We start from the raw sequence: 11670 nt of genomic DNA on the forward strand, positions 1-11670 counted from the left end.
TAGTCTGGAAGCTGTACTCCGGCTCCCTCAGCCAGTAAAGCGAAATGAGCACTGCAACCCTAGAGTCAGCCATGACTAATGCGCAGGGGTCCCTTTACCTTTACCTTTATTTTTGCATAACAGGAAGCAGGATGTTGTGGGCTGCCTCCCTTATAAGCACCACAAGAGCTCAGCATCCACCTATTGCGTGTTTTGGGGGTTTGTTCCTTCTGGGCTGTTCTCCCGCCTGCCCTCTTCTCCCTTCTCTGCTAAGAAATGGTGACCCTTTGGCAGCAAAGCCACATTCCTGCTTCCTTCCCAGCTGTGGGGAGGCCTGTGGATTTGTCCTGCTTATTTGTATTTATGTAGTATTATTATCATTTCCAAGTTCCTGGCGGGGCTGTCATGCGAGGCTGACCCCGGTCCCTTCCCCACTGCAGGTCCCCACCTGGGATAACATGAGGCTCTACTCCCCACGGCGAGGGGGGAGCCATCCTGACAGGCCCCTCCAAGCCGCTGAATTGCCTGCTGCACCAGAGAGCTGCTCCAACATCTTTCCAACCTGGAGCTGTTTGGAGGACTGCTGGGTCGTCCCACAGAGCACATCTTCCTCTGCTCAGATTATCATGGCCCCTTCCAGAGATGGATTGGGCAATCTCACCACAGCTTCCTGGATTTATTTGCACAGCTGGGGAAGGCTCTCCGATTGGCGTTGTTCATCATTGGTAAGAAGAGCCCTGCTGCTGCAGGATCAGGCCAAGGGCCTGTTCAGCCCAGCTTCCTGCTCTCACAGGGGCCAAATGTCCCTAAGAAGCCAGGAACTGAGATAGACTGCCTCTGGAGCTGGAGGCTCCACAAGGACACCAGAAGGACACCAGGAGAGCCCTGCTGCTGGCTCAGGCCAAAGAGAAGTCCTTGAGTCCAGCCTTCTCTTCTGACAGTGACCGGGGTGCCCAAGAACCCAGGAACCGGCATATTGGGGTAAATTTGCAGTAAAAAGTGCTGATTAATGCTCACAGGGACTTTAAAGCAAGCTGAAGTGTGCAAATGCAGAGAACCAAAGGTTGGCAAAAAGGAGAATCATCTAGCCTATGGTTGCCGTATTTCAAAAAGTGAAAATCTGGCACAAAAGTTGTGGAGCTTTTTGGAGATTTTGAGGGGGGTTTTCCTAGACATTTTAACCCATTTTCGGATATTCCACCCAAACACTATTTCCAGATACAGTGGTACCCTCGGGTTACATACGCTTCAGGTTACATACGCTTCAGGTTACAGACTCCGCTAACCCAGAAATAGTGCTTCAGGTTAAGAACTTTGCTTCAGGATGAGAACAGAAATTGTGCTCTGGCGTAGCAGCGGCAGCAGGAGGCCCCATTAGCTGAAGTGGTGCTTCAGGTTAAGAACAGTTTCAGGTTAAGAACGGACCTCTGGAACGAATTAAGTACTTAACCCGAGGTACCACTGTATGTCCTGAACATAGGGCAGACCACGCCAAACTCCGTGAAACTGAGATAAACTGAAATGGCCCTAGTCGCCCTTTTACTGGTTGCATTGGTGCAATAGCATCTCCGGGTCTGCTGCAGAGACGGGCCCCTCTCCCCCCCCCCCAGACCAAACTCAAAAGGCAGGATCCAGCCTGCAAGAAGCTGTGCCAGATCCCAGGGAGCAAAAAGCCCCAATTGAAGCAAGAGTTCCACCACGGAGAACAGAACCGTGAATTGCCCCAGCCCCCCCCCCCCATTGCAGAATCCCATTATTCTTCCTCTCCCCCCCCCCAAACCCAGCCCCTGCTTCCAAGCGCTGCACACACACACACATTCCCAGAGAAAAATATCCCCCTGAATGCAAACATTGTTTTGCTTCCTGGAGATCTGGAAGAGAGTCGAGACACAATGAGGACCTCTGTCTTATTTGGGCTATAAATATGGGCTCCTCGATCTCTGGGCAGTGAGAGGTTGGGGGCACCTCCCAGAGCAGGGGTTCCCACACTTTGGGGAACAAGCTCCCCCTTGGTCCCATAAATGCACCCCCACTGCCCACTGCCCTGTTGCTGTCTTTTTAAAGCATTATTCAGAATAGCGGTTTGCACAGCCCGCTAAGGAAGAGGATAACACAAGGAGAAGTCCAAGCGTTAGCAATTTGTTGCACATGAATTGCACAAACCACTTAATAAATTCAACAACAAAAAGTGTCAAAGTCGGGGGCATTTGCACCCCCTGAAGTCTCCTTGCCTGCTAACGTTGTTCTGATTCTTGCTTTTTATAGGAATGGGTTTATGGAAGCCGGGGGCGAAAAGGTTTAGTAAGCACTGATTTTGTCTAACCTCAAGCTCAGTGCAAAATGTACGAGTTTTTCCCCGGAGTTTGAGGACAGTGTCCGTTCTGAAAGCAGGCTGGCAGCTGTGATTAATGCCTCGGCCGGCTCTTCCCAGGGCTCCTCTGTTCCCAAGACCAGCCCGTCCTCTCCCTCCTGGGGCAGCTCCTTGCCTTTGGGGCTGCCAGGAGGTCTGGCTGTTTCCATGGGGACTGAACCCGCACAACTCAGAGAGAGGAGGAATAAAATGCAGGCCTGTGAAGAAGAGCCAGAACTAATTTTCCACTGAGAGAAAAGGCAAAGGAGAGGCGACATGATGGAGGTGCGTAGAATTGCTCTAGAAAGGGGCTGAAGAGTTTCTCCCAGAGCTGGTAGGCAGCCAGGGGAGCTGAAAGACGCCAGACAGAGACAAGAAAGGACTGCTTCAGGCGGCGCATGGTTAGCCTGTGGAACTCTCTTCCACAGGAGGCAGCGATGGCCACCAACGTGGATGGACGTGAAAGGGAATTGGACAAATTCATGGAGGAGGCTATTGATGGCCATTCAACTTCTGTGTAAAGCCCTCCAACAAAGATCTGAGGATTGTAGGATCTGAAGGGACCCCCAAAGGCCATCTAGTCTAACCCCGTGCAACGTCCTCAAAGGTCCTCAAGCGACCCCAACTTTCATTGGAGGTTTATTAGGAGAGAGTGGGATGGTCACCTGCCAGGGATTTTTCAGGTGCAATTCCTGCATTTCAGGGGGGATGGACTAGATGACCCCTGGGTGTACCTTGCACCCCTGCAAATCAATGATTCTGTGACTCCAGGGAGAGAAGGGGAACCCCTTCCTCTGCGTTTTACTCCCTCTGCCCCGCCTGGCAAGGGGGCCCAGAGTTGTGGGTCCATAGATGGTGTGTATGTGTCTTTTTACTTTTCCCCAGAGGCCTCTTGCGATTCTCTCCACGGCTCAAGGACTTTGGCAAGAGGCATTTAGCGTTCTCTGTGTGTCCCTGAGGCAGCCAGAAATTAGGTCCTTTCTCTCCCCCCCCCCGCCTTGTTCTTCCTCCCTTTTTCCCACCCCCATGCAGTTATTCAGTTCCAACAAGCCCTCCTCTGAATGACAATTGAGGCAGAGAGAATCTCTCCCCCCCAAAAAATCAGGGACAGCTTGGGATTTCTAATGTGGGTCAAGAAGAAACAGGGAACAGGATGGTGGATGGGCTGTGTGTCCCAGCTTCCTTCCTTGCAGGTTTTTTGGGGTGAGAGGAGAAACACGGCCCCTTTGCAGAAGGGAAGGATCCTGGTTTCTTCTCCTGGCATGGCTAGAAGACCTTGCAAGGGTGAGGGGAGCAAGTGGGGCTCTCGGGGGTTTTGAGGGATGCCCTGCCACCTTCTGAGATGATGCAGGTCTTGGCTGGACCCTGTGGGAAGAGGATGCAGAGTTAGTTGGGCCCCCCTTGGGCCTGATCCGGCAGCCAAGATCTTCTGATGTTCCGATGGAGCCTCCAGGGCCAGTCTACCTGGGTTCTTAGGGGCTTTCAGCCTCTGCAAGGACAAGGCCCTGGACTAGATGGGCCCCCTTTGGCCTGGCCCAGGTACAGGGCTCCTCTGATGTTACGGTGGAGCTTCCAGGTACCGAAGCAGTCTATCTGCATAACTTGGTTCTTTGGGGCGTTTGCCATGGTGAGAGTAGGAGGCTGAAACAGACAGGCCACTGGGCTGATCCAACAGGCTTTTCTGAGGTCCTGATGTTCTTATCAAGTCATGCGCTTTAAATGTGCTTTAGATGGATGGCACAGAAACACACACAGACAGACGCCTTGGCTTACTTATTTGAGCGATGCGATGTGCCTCTCTCACACATACGCACTCCTTGATGTGGAGCTGAAACAGAGACCGGCAAACACGCAGAGGATGTTGTCTCGAGAGCGCCACGTCCTGCGCCAAGCAGCTCTCTGTGTCCCCAGTGCGCATTGCGCGCTTGCCCCGGGGTCGCCATGGGCTTTGATCTCAAGAGGCGCCATCCGATCGCATCAGCATGCCCTCGAATTCCTCTTTGCGGCAATAATTGGCCCCCACTGGGCTCTGGGCAGCCTCAGCCAAGGAGGGGGAGTTCTTTATGCAATGCGGACCTGGCCTTTGCAATCCGTGCGCCTCTCTCCTGCTGACGCTGCAAATCTCTCTTTTGCAATTCTTGCTTCAAGCCGAGGAAGGATCAGCGTCTCCTGCCAGGGCAGGAAAGGAGCTGGAACCCTGGAGGGCCGGACTCCCGCAGATCTCCGGCCCTTGCCGGGACGGTCAGCTGGTTCTTCCGTGACTGGCCACAATCCGGCCAAGTCCCTGCAGGATCTCTGAGGGGGAAGCAGCACAGGGCGGATGTGGGGAGACTCAGAACGGCTTGTGGACATGCGCTTTGCTCAAAAACAACAACACATCATCCGCTCTGCCTCTTCTCTGGGGCGGAAGGAACACACGGTTTATCTGCAAATTAGAAGGTCTGTGCAGAAAATCTCAAGGAGACCAAAATCTTGACCTTTGACCTCTCCCCATCACGTTTGTGGGTGCCTGGATACTGGACTATGATGGGCCCCCTTGGGTCTGATCCAGTGGGTAATAATAATAATAATAATAATAATAATAATAATAATAATAATTTATTATTTATACCCTGCCCATCTGGCTGGGCTTCCCCAGCCACTCTGGGCGGCTTCCAAAAAAATATTAAAATACTGTAATACATCAAACATTAAAAGCTTCCCTAAACAGGGCTGCCTTCAGATGTCTTTTAAAGATAAGATAGCTGCTTATTTCCTTGAAATCTGATGGGAGGTCGTTCCACAGGGTGGGGGCCACCACTAAGAAGGCCCTCTGCCTGGTTCCCTGTAATCTCACTTCTTGCAGGGAGGGAACCACCAGAAGGCCCTCGGATCTGGACCTCAGTGTCCGGCCAGAACAATGAGGGTGGAGATGCTCCTTCAGGTATACTGGGCTGAGGCCCTTTAGGGCTTTCAAGGTCAGCACCAACACTTTGAATTGTGCTCGGAAATGTACTGGGAGCCAATGTAGGTCTTTCAAGACCAGTGTTCAGTGGTGTTGGCGGCCGCTCCCAGTCACCAGTCTAGCTGCCGCATTCTGGATTAGTTGTAGTTTCCGAGTCACCTTCAAAAGTAGCCCCACATAGAGCGCATTGCAGGAGTCCAAGCGAGAGATAACCAGAGCATGCACCACTCTGGCCAGACAGACAGCAGGTAGGGAGGGTCTCATCCTGCATACCAGATGGAGCTGGTAAACATAGAACCTCCAAGTCCAGAGGCAGTCTATCTAGATTCTGAGGGTCGATGGGGGCATTTGACTGCTGTGAGTTCGGGATATTGGACTGGCTGGTCCCTCTTTGGCCCGATCCCACAGCCGGGTTCTCCTGACGTTATAATTAATCGTATAATTGGCACGAGCAAATTGTTCTCAGGTCTGTGACCTCGTTCCTGGTGGTTTGTTACGCAGCCTCCCTCTCCGTCCGTCGCCGCCTGGCACTCGGGCGCAACCCGCAAAACGGACGGGGGACATGTAAACAGAGACTCCCTGTGGGAATCTGCCACGGCTAATTTTAGAAAAAGAAGGCCGTGGTCATCCTGGCTCTGTCAGTGTCACAACCGGAGGCCGAGAGGAGGAGGGAAGGGAGCGTGTGGGGTCTCCCTGCCCCAAGGACACTGAGGGACAGCAGCATGCCAAGGATGCAAGCAGAGCCAGACCATCGGGATTTACAACCACAGAATTGTGTAACTGGCAGGGATCCCCAAAGGTCCTCTAGTCCAACCCCACGCAATGTAGAAATCCCAGCTGCCCAGCTGATCTAGCTTGAGAGGCACCCAGGGTTAATAATAATAATAATAATAATAATAATAATAATAAATGTTATTTATACCCCACCCTCACCGGCCAGAGCTGGGCTCAGGGCGGCTAACACCAGTAAAATTACAGTAAAAACATAATAGGGGGGGACCCAATTTAAAATACAGGTGAAAATATAATTTAAAATGCAGCCTCATTTTAATAGTAGCCCATAGATCAAGACCATAAGGGGAGGGAAACATAAGGGTCAGACTGAGTCCAAACCAAAGGCCAGGAGGAACAGCTCTGTCTTGCAGGCCCTGCGGAAAGATATCAAGTCCCGCAGGGCCCTGGTCTCTTGTGACAGAGCGTTCCACCAAGTCGGAGCCAGTACTGAAAAGGCCCTGGCCCTAGTCGAGACCAATCTAACCCCCTTGCGACTTGGGACCTCCAAAGTGTTGTCATTTGTGGACCTTAAGGTCCTCCGTGGGACAGCCCCAAAGGGACGTGGGTCCTAGGCCACATAGGGCTTTAAAGGTCAAAACCTTTAAAGATCGTAAGCAGACTATCAGCCAAGATTGACCCAACATCCTGGCCAAAGAAGACGGTGAGCATCAAAAGAGACTGCCAGATCAGGCCAGGGGCCCCTCTAGTCCAGCCTCCTCTTCTCACAGGGAGCCACTAGGAATCAAGATAGACTGCCCCTGGACCTGGAGGCTCCATTGGAACTCAGAAGAGCCTGGCTTCTGGATCAGGCCCAATGAGTCCCACTCTCTTCTCACAGTGGCCCAAAGGGAAGACCCCAAACAGGAGCTGAGCACAAAAGCCCCCTTCTCCTCCGCTTCCAGCACTGCTGCAGAGCATAGCCATTGTGGTTAGCAGCCGTCGCCAGATTTAAATAAATAAATAATAATTTTTTATTTACACCCCGCCCTTCCCGGTTCAGAAAACCAGGCTCAGGGCGGCGAACAACAAATTTAAAACAATTATAAAAGCAGCATAAAATACAGTATAAAAACATGAATAACAATAAAAATCAAAAATCAGTTAGATAATCCCCAGGGCTAGCTGGCTGAATTGGTCCTACTTGGGCCAGCGAGGAGACCAGGGGAGAATTAGCTGTGGGGTCTCAGAGCGAGTGAGGGAAGGGAAGGGAAATAAAAGATCAGGCTGAATTCAAATTAAAGGCCAGATGGAATAGCTCTGTCTTACAGGCCCTGCAGAAGGAGGTTAAATCCTGCAGGGCCCTAGTCTCATGGGACAGGGCATTCCACCAGGTCGGAGCCACCACTGAGAAGGCCCTGCCCTGGTGGAGGATAGTCTGACTTCCTTAGGGACCTCTAAACTATGGTTATTCATGGACCTTAAGGTCCTCTGTGGGGCAGACCAGGAGAGGCAGTCCCGTAGATACGAGGGCTCCTCCTCCGTGAATTTCTTGTGGGGCCAAAGGGGTCCTGCCCCAGGCCTCCTGTTATTGGTGTAGCCAGCCGGATGTCTTTTCCAGGAACTCTGCAAGCAGGGCAGCAGCAGAGCTCTCCCACATGGGATTCGCGGCGACAGATGGAAGGAAAAATCAGAATTTTGTACAGGAGAGATTTTCAACTTCCTGCGCAAAGGATGCACTGAAACGTTCCGTCGTTTTTTGCAGCGAAAACAGCCAAACGAGGCTCATGGCGCCTTTTAGAGACCAGCCCAGGCTCATCGCTGCTTTTGCTTAGCTGCCTCCTTGGGAGACTTGGTCTGCAAAGTGGCCTCCGATATCCGACTGCCTCCTCCTCTTCCCTCCACTTCTCCCTTATCAGTTTTGCTCCAGCTTTAGAAACAGGCCTGCAAGGCCTCTGATAGTTCAAGGAGATTCAGTGCATAATTCATAGAGTTGTAGAGTTGGAAGGGACCCCGAGGGTCATCTAGTCCAACCCGCTGCAATGCAGGAATCACAACTCAAGCATCCCTGACAGATGGCCACCCAACTGAAGGAACTCCCTGCCGCAGGATCAGGCAATGGCACCAGGCTCAAATGGCCTTCAAAGGGCGATGCGAGAGGCTGGAGCAACAGGAGAGGACTGTGTACAACCTGCAAGGCGCAGGAGCTAAATGAAGCCTCCATGATAGAAGCAGTCTACCTCCAAACATCAGCTGCTTTGGTGGGGTGAGGCTCAGAGAGACGGCTTTTGCCATAGAGCCTTCTACTTACATTCTTAGGGAGTAAAAAAATAACCTTCCCTTTCAAATTGGTACAGGAGCTACATGGAAGCAGGGCATTTATATCAGCTTGCGAAGAACCTCAGGAGAGCCTGGCTGCAGGATCAGGCCAAAGGGGGCCCAGGATCCTGTTCTCACTGTGGCCAAACACCCTCAAGAACCTAGTGTTGTAAACAAAAATCTGCCCTTATTCCCTTATGGGGGACACAAGAGCCCATATAGAGTCCTTACGTAGGTTCCCTATTGGTAGGAGAAAAGAACAGAGGCCAAGCAGAGAATATTGAGAAGCAAAGCAGCTAGTAAGCTTGATCTTTATTGATCTGTTGCAACAGGGTGCTCCCCTCACCCGCAGGAGGAAGGAGAAACCCAGAACATTGGTGTGCAAGCCCTTATACAGTGGTACCTCGGGTTACATACGCTTCAGGTTACATACGCTTCAGGTTACAGACTCCACTAACCCAGAAGTAGTGCTTCAGGTTAAGAACTTTGCTTCAGGATGAGAACAGAAATCGTGCTCCAGCAGCATAGCAGCAGCGGGAGGCCCCATTAGCTAAAGTGGTGCTTCAGGTTAAGAACAGTTTCAGGTTAAGAATGGACCTCCGGAATGAATTAAGTACTTAACCCGAGGTACCACTGTATAGACTTTTGAAATTGCCACCCTGTAGATCAAGGACCCCCCCCCCCCAGAAACATCATACCTACATCACAGAAAGGGCAGTCTACAGCAGAAATCTGAGTGCTTTGTTTACCTCCTGTCTGGCAGGTTACCTGTTGAATGGTCACTTGATTGGATTGCCTGGGGAGCCTGGCCAGTCTTTTGTAATGATCAATACTTAGTTCCTGAGCCAGGTCACAGGCTCACACCCTATTCATATCTTAAACGTGCCCTTAAGACAGGATTTGTGAAGGAAAAGACAATGGGGAGGCTTTTCCAGTTTGACCTTGCAGAGAAATCATTTGGTCAGTTTAGGAATCAAAATGGTTCCAGGTTGGCTTTCCTGTGCTGATCTATGTACGTGCTTGGTTGGTACACTTAGGAACCTTTAACATATATCTAAGACCTCAATATTCCTATCACAATAGGAATCTAGGTAGACTGCTACTGGACCTGGAGGTTCCATATGAGTGTAAGAAGAGCCTGGCTGCTGGATTAGGCCCAGGGGGGCCCATCCAGCCCAGCGTCCTCTTCTCACAGTGGCCAACCGGATGCCCCAAAGCGAAATCCACAAGGGATCCAAACTCAAGTCTCCCCTCCTGCAAGCGGCAGCCAGCAGGGATTGAACCGGGGACGTTCTGCATGCAAAGCAGGTGTTCTCGCTCCTGAGCCACAGCGGCCGTTCTTTGCTGAGCTGTTCTGGGCCGGGAATGTAGGGAAGGGAGGACAAGCGCCAAGGATCAAGGTTTTGGTTTCCTAAGTTACGAAACCCCGGGGGCTGAGGAAGCTGCCCACGCTAAGGTCAGCTCAAGGACTCGGGGAGGGGAACTCGGGCAAGAAGCAAAGAGCTCTCACGGGTTGCTTCCGTCCCTCATCGAGCTGTAGAACTGTAGAGGTGAATGGGACCCCCAAAAGTCATCTAGTCTAACCCGCTGCAAGACAGGAGCCACGGCTAATGTTCTCCTTTCTCCCGAGGGTCTGTGCGTTCAGTGTTTCTGTGCGGAACCGGTCGCTCCATTTTACCTCGGGGACCTTTGGCAAAAATCTGTCACCTCTCGGCCTCCAGCTGCTTTCGAATTCGCGACACCAGGCTCACAGCCACTTGACATTTGGTGCTGTGAAGAGGGCTGGGGTGTCAGGCCTGCCCTCTCTTGAAGTCAGGCGTTCAGGAGTTTGGGGGAGGCCTTCCAGCCTGGGGGTGAAGCCACAAGAAGGGCAGAGGGCCATGGGAAATTCTCAGTCAGCCTTTGCCCATCCAGCCCACTCGGACTGGCAGCAGCTCTCCAGGTGAATGCCATTACCAATAATAATAATAATAATAATAATAATAATAATAATAATAATAATAATAATAATTATTTATACCTCACCCATCTGACTGGGTTTCCCCAGCCACTCTGGGCTGCTTCCAACAGAATATTAAAATACAATAGTCTATTAAACATTAAAAGCTTCCCTAAACAGGGCTGCCTTCAGAAGTCTTCTAAAAGTCTGGTAGTTGTTTTTCTCTTTGGCATCTGATGGGAGGGCGTTCCACAGGGCAGGTGCCACCACTGAGAAGACCCTCTGCCTGGCTCCCTGTAACTTGGCTTCTCGCAGGGAGGGAACCGCCAGAAGGCCCTCGGATCTGGACCTCAGTGTCCGGGCAGAACAAAGGAGGTGGAGACATCCTAATCTTGCCTACCACAACCTCCTGATGGATTTCTTCTTTTTCCACTGGCTATTCTTAAGTTCTTGCAGGCAAACCGATAGCTGCTTTTCCTCCTCTGCGAATTTGCTCCGTCCTCTTTAAAAGGCTTCTGGGTTCATGGCCATCCCTGCGGGAGCAAGTTCCACAGGTTAACTATGCGCAAGTCCCGCTTTGGCGCTCTAACCACTAGACCACACACCCTCCCTGGTCTTGTTGCAGGGCGAAGGATCTCGGGCGCCTGGGAGGCAAAACCCCACCAGCAACCCACACACCAAGGGAGCGGCATGTACACTCTGAGATCGCCGTGCAAAGGATGGAAAATCTTAGCCTTCCCCGTGGCCCTGGAGGGAGACGCATTACAGGAGGTTTTTCCTTTCCCTCCGAAAACACATTAAAAAGAGATTTGAGAGAGAAATAATTCGGCAATCCCTGGAGTTTAATTCCTTGTGGGCCAGCAGGGGAGGATCAGAATTCATTAAGACCGGGGAAACTTCCTTGGCCAAATTCTCTCGTCCTTTTCTTCGCATGAGAAACCATCTCCGCCCCACAGGGTGCCCAAATTTTCCTTCTGGCTATGGAACTTAGCCTCCTGCCGGAATATGGCCTGTGTCCAGGATCCCTGAGGGACCCCCTTCCCCCCCCAGAAACCCCCCTGGTTCTTGTGGTCTATTTGCAGTTCCCAAAGGACAAGGCTATTCCCCTCCACCCCACATGGAGGGTTTTATTCAGCCGAGGCAGTGTGGTGTAGCAGTTACAGGCAAGGACCTAGGAGGGACCTGGGTTCAAATCCCCACTCGGCCATGTCTCGGTGGGTGACATTGGGCCAGTCAAAGAATTATGGTACCAAAGACTTAAAGTTTTGGAGGGACACCCCTGGGTCATCTAATCCACTCCTGCCAAAGAGTGCCTGGCAGGTGGCCACCCCAGCTCTGTTTAAAAGTCTCCAAAGAAGGAGAGGCCATCGTCTTCCTGGTGTTTGGCTGGAATCTCCTTTCTTGCCACACTTGAGTCCTGGGTTCGAG

Source organism: Podarcis raffonei, chromosome 16, assembly GCF_027172205.1.
Source record: "Podarcis raffonei isolate rPodRaf1 chromosome 16, rPodRaf1.pri, whole genome shotgun sequence".
Taxonomy (NCBI): Eukaryota; Metazoa; Chordata; class Lepidosauria; order Squamata; family Lacertidae; genus Podarcis; species Podarcis raffonei.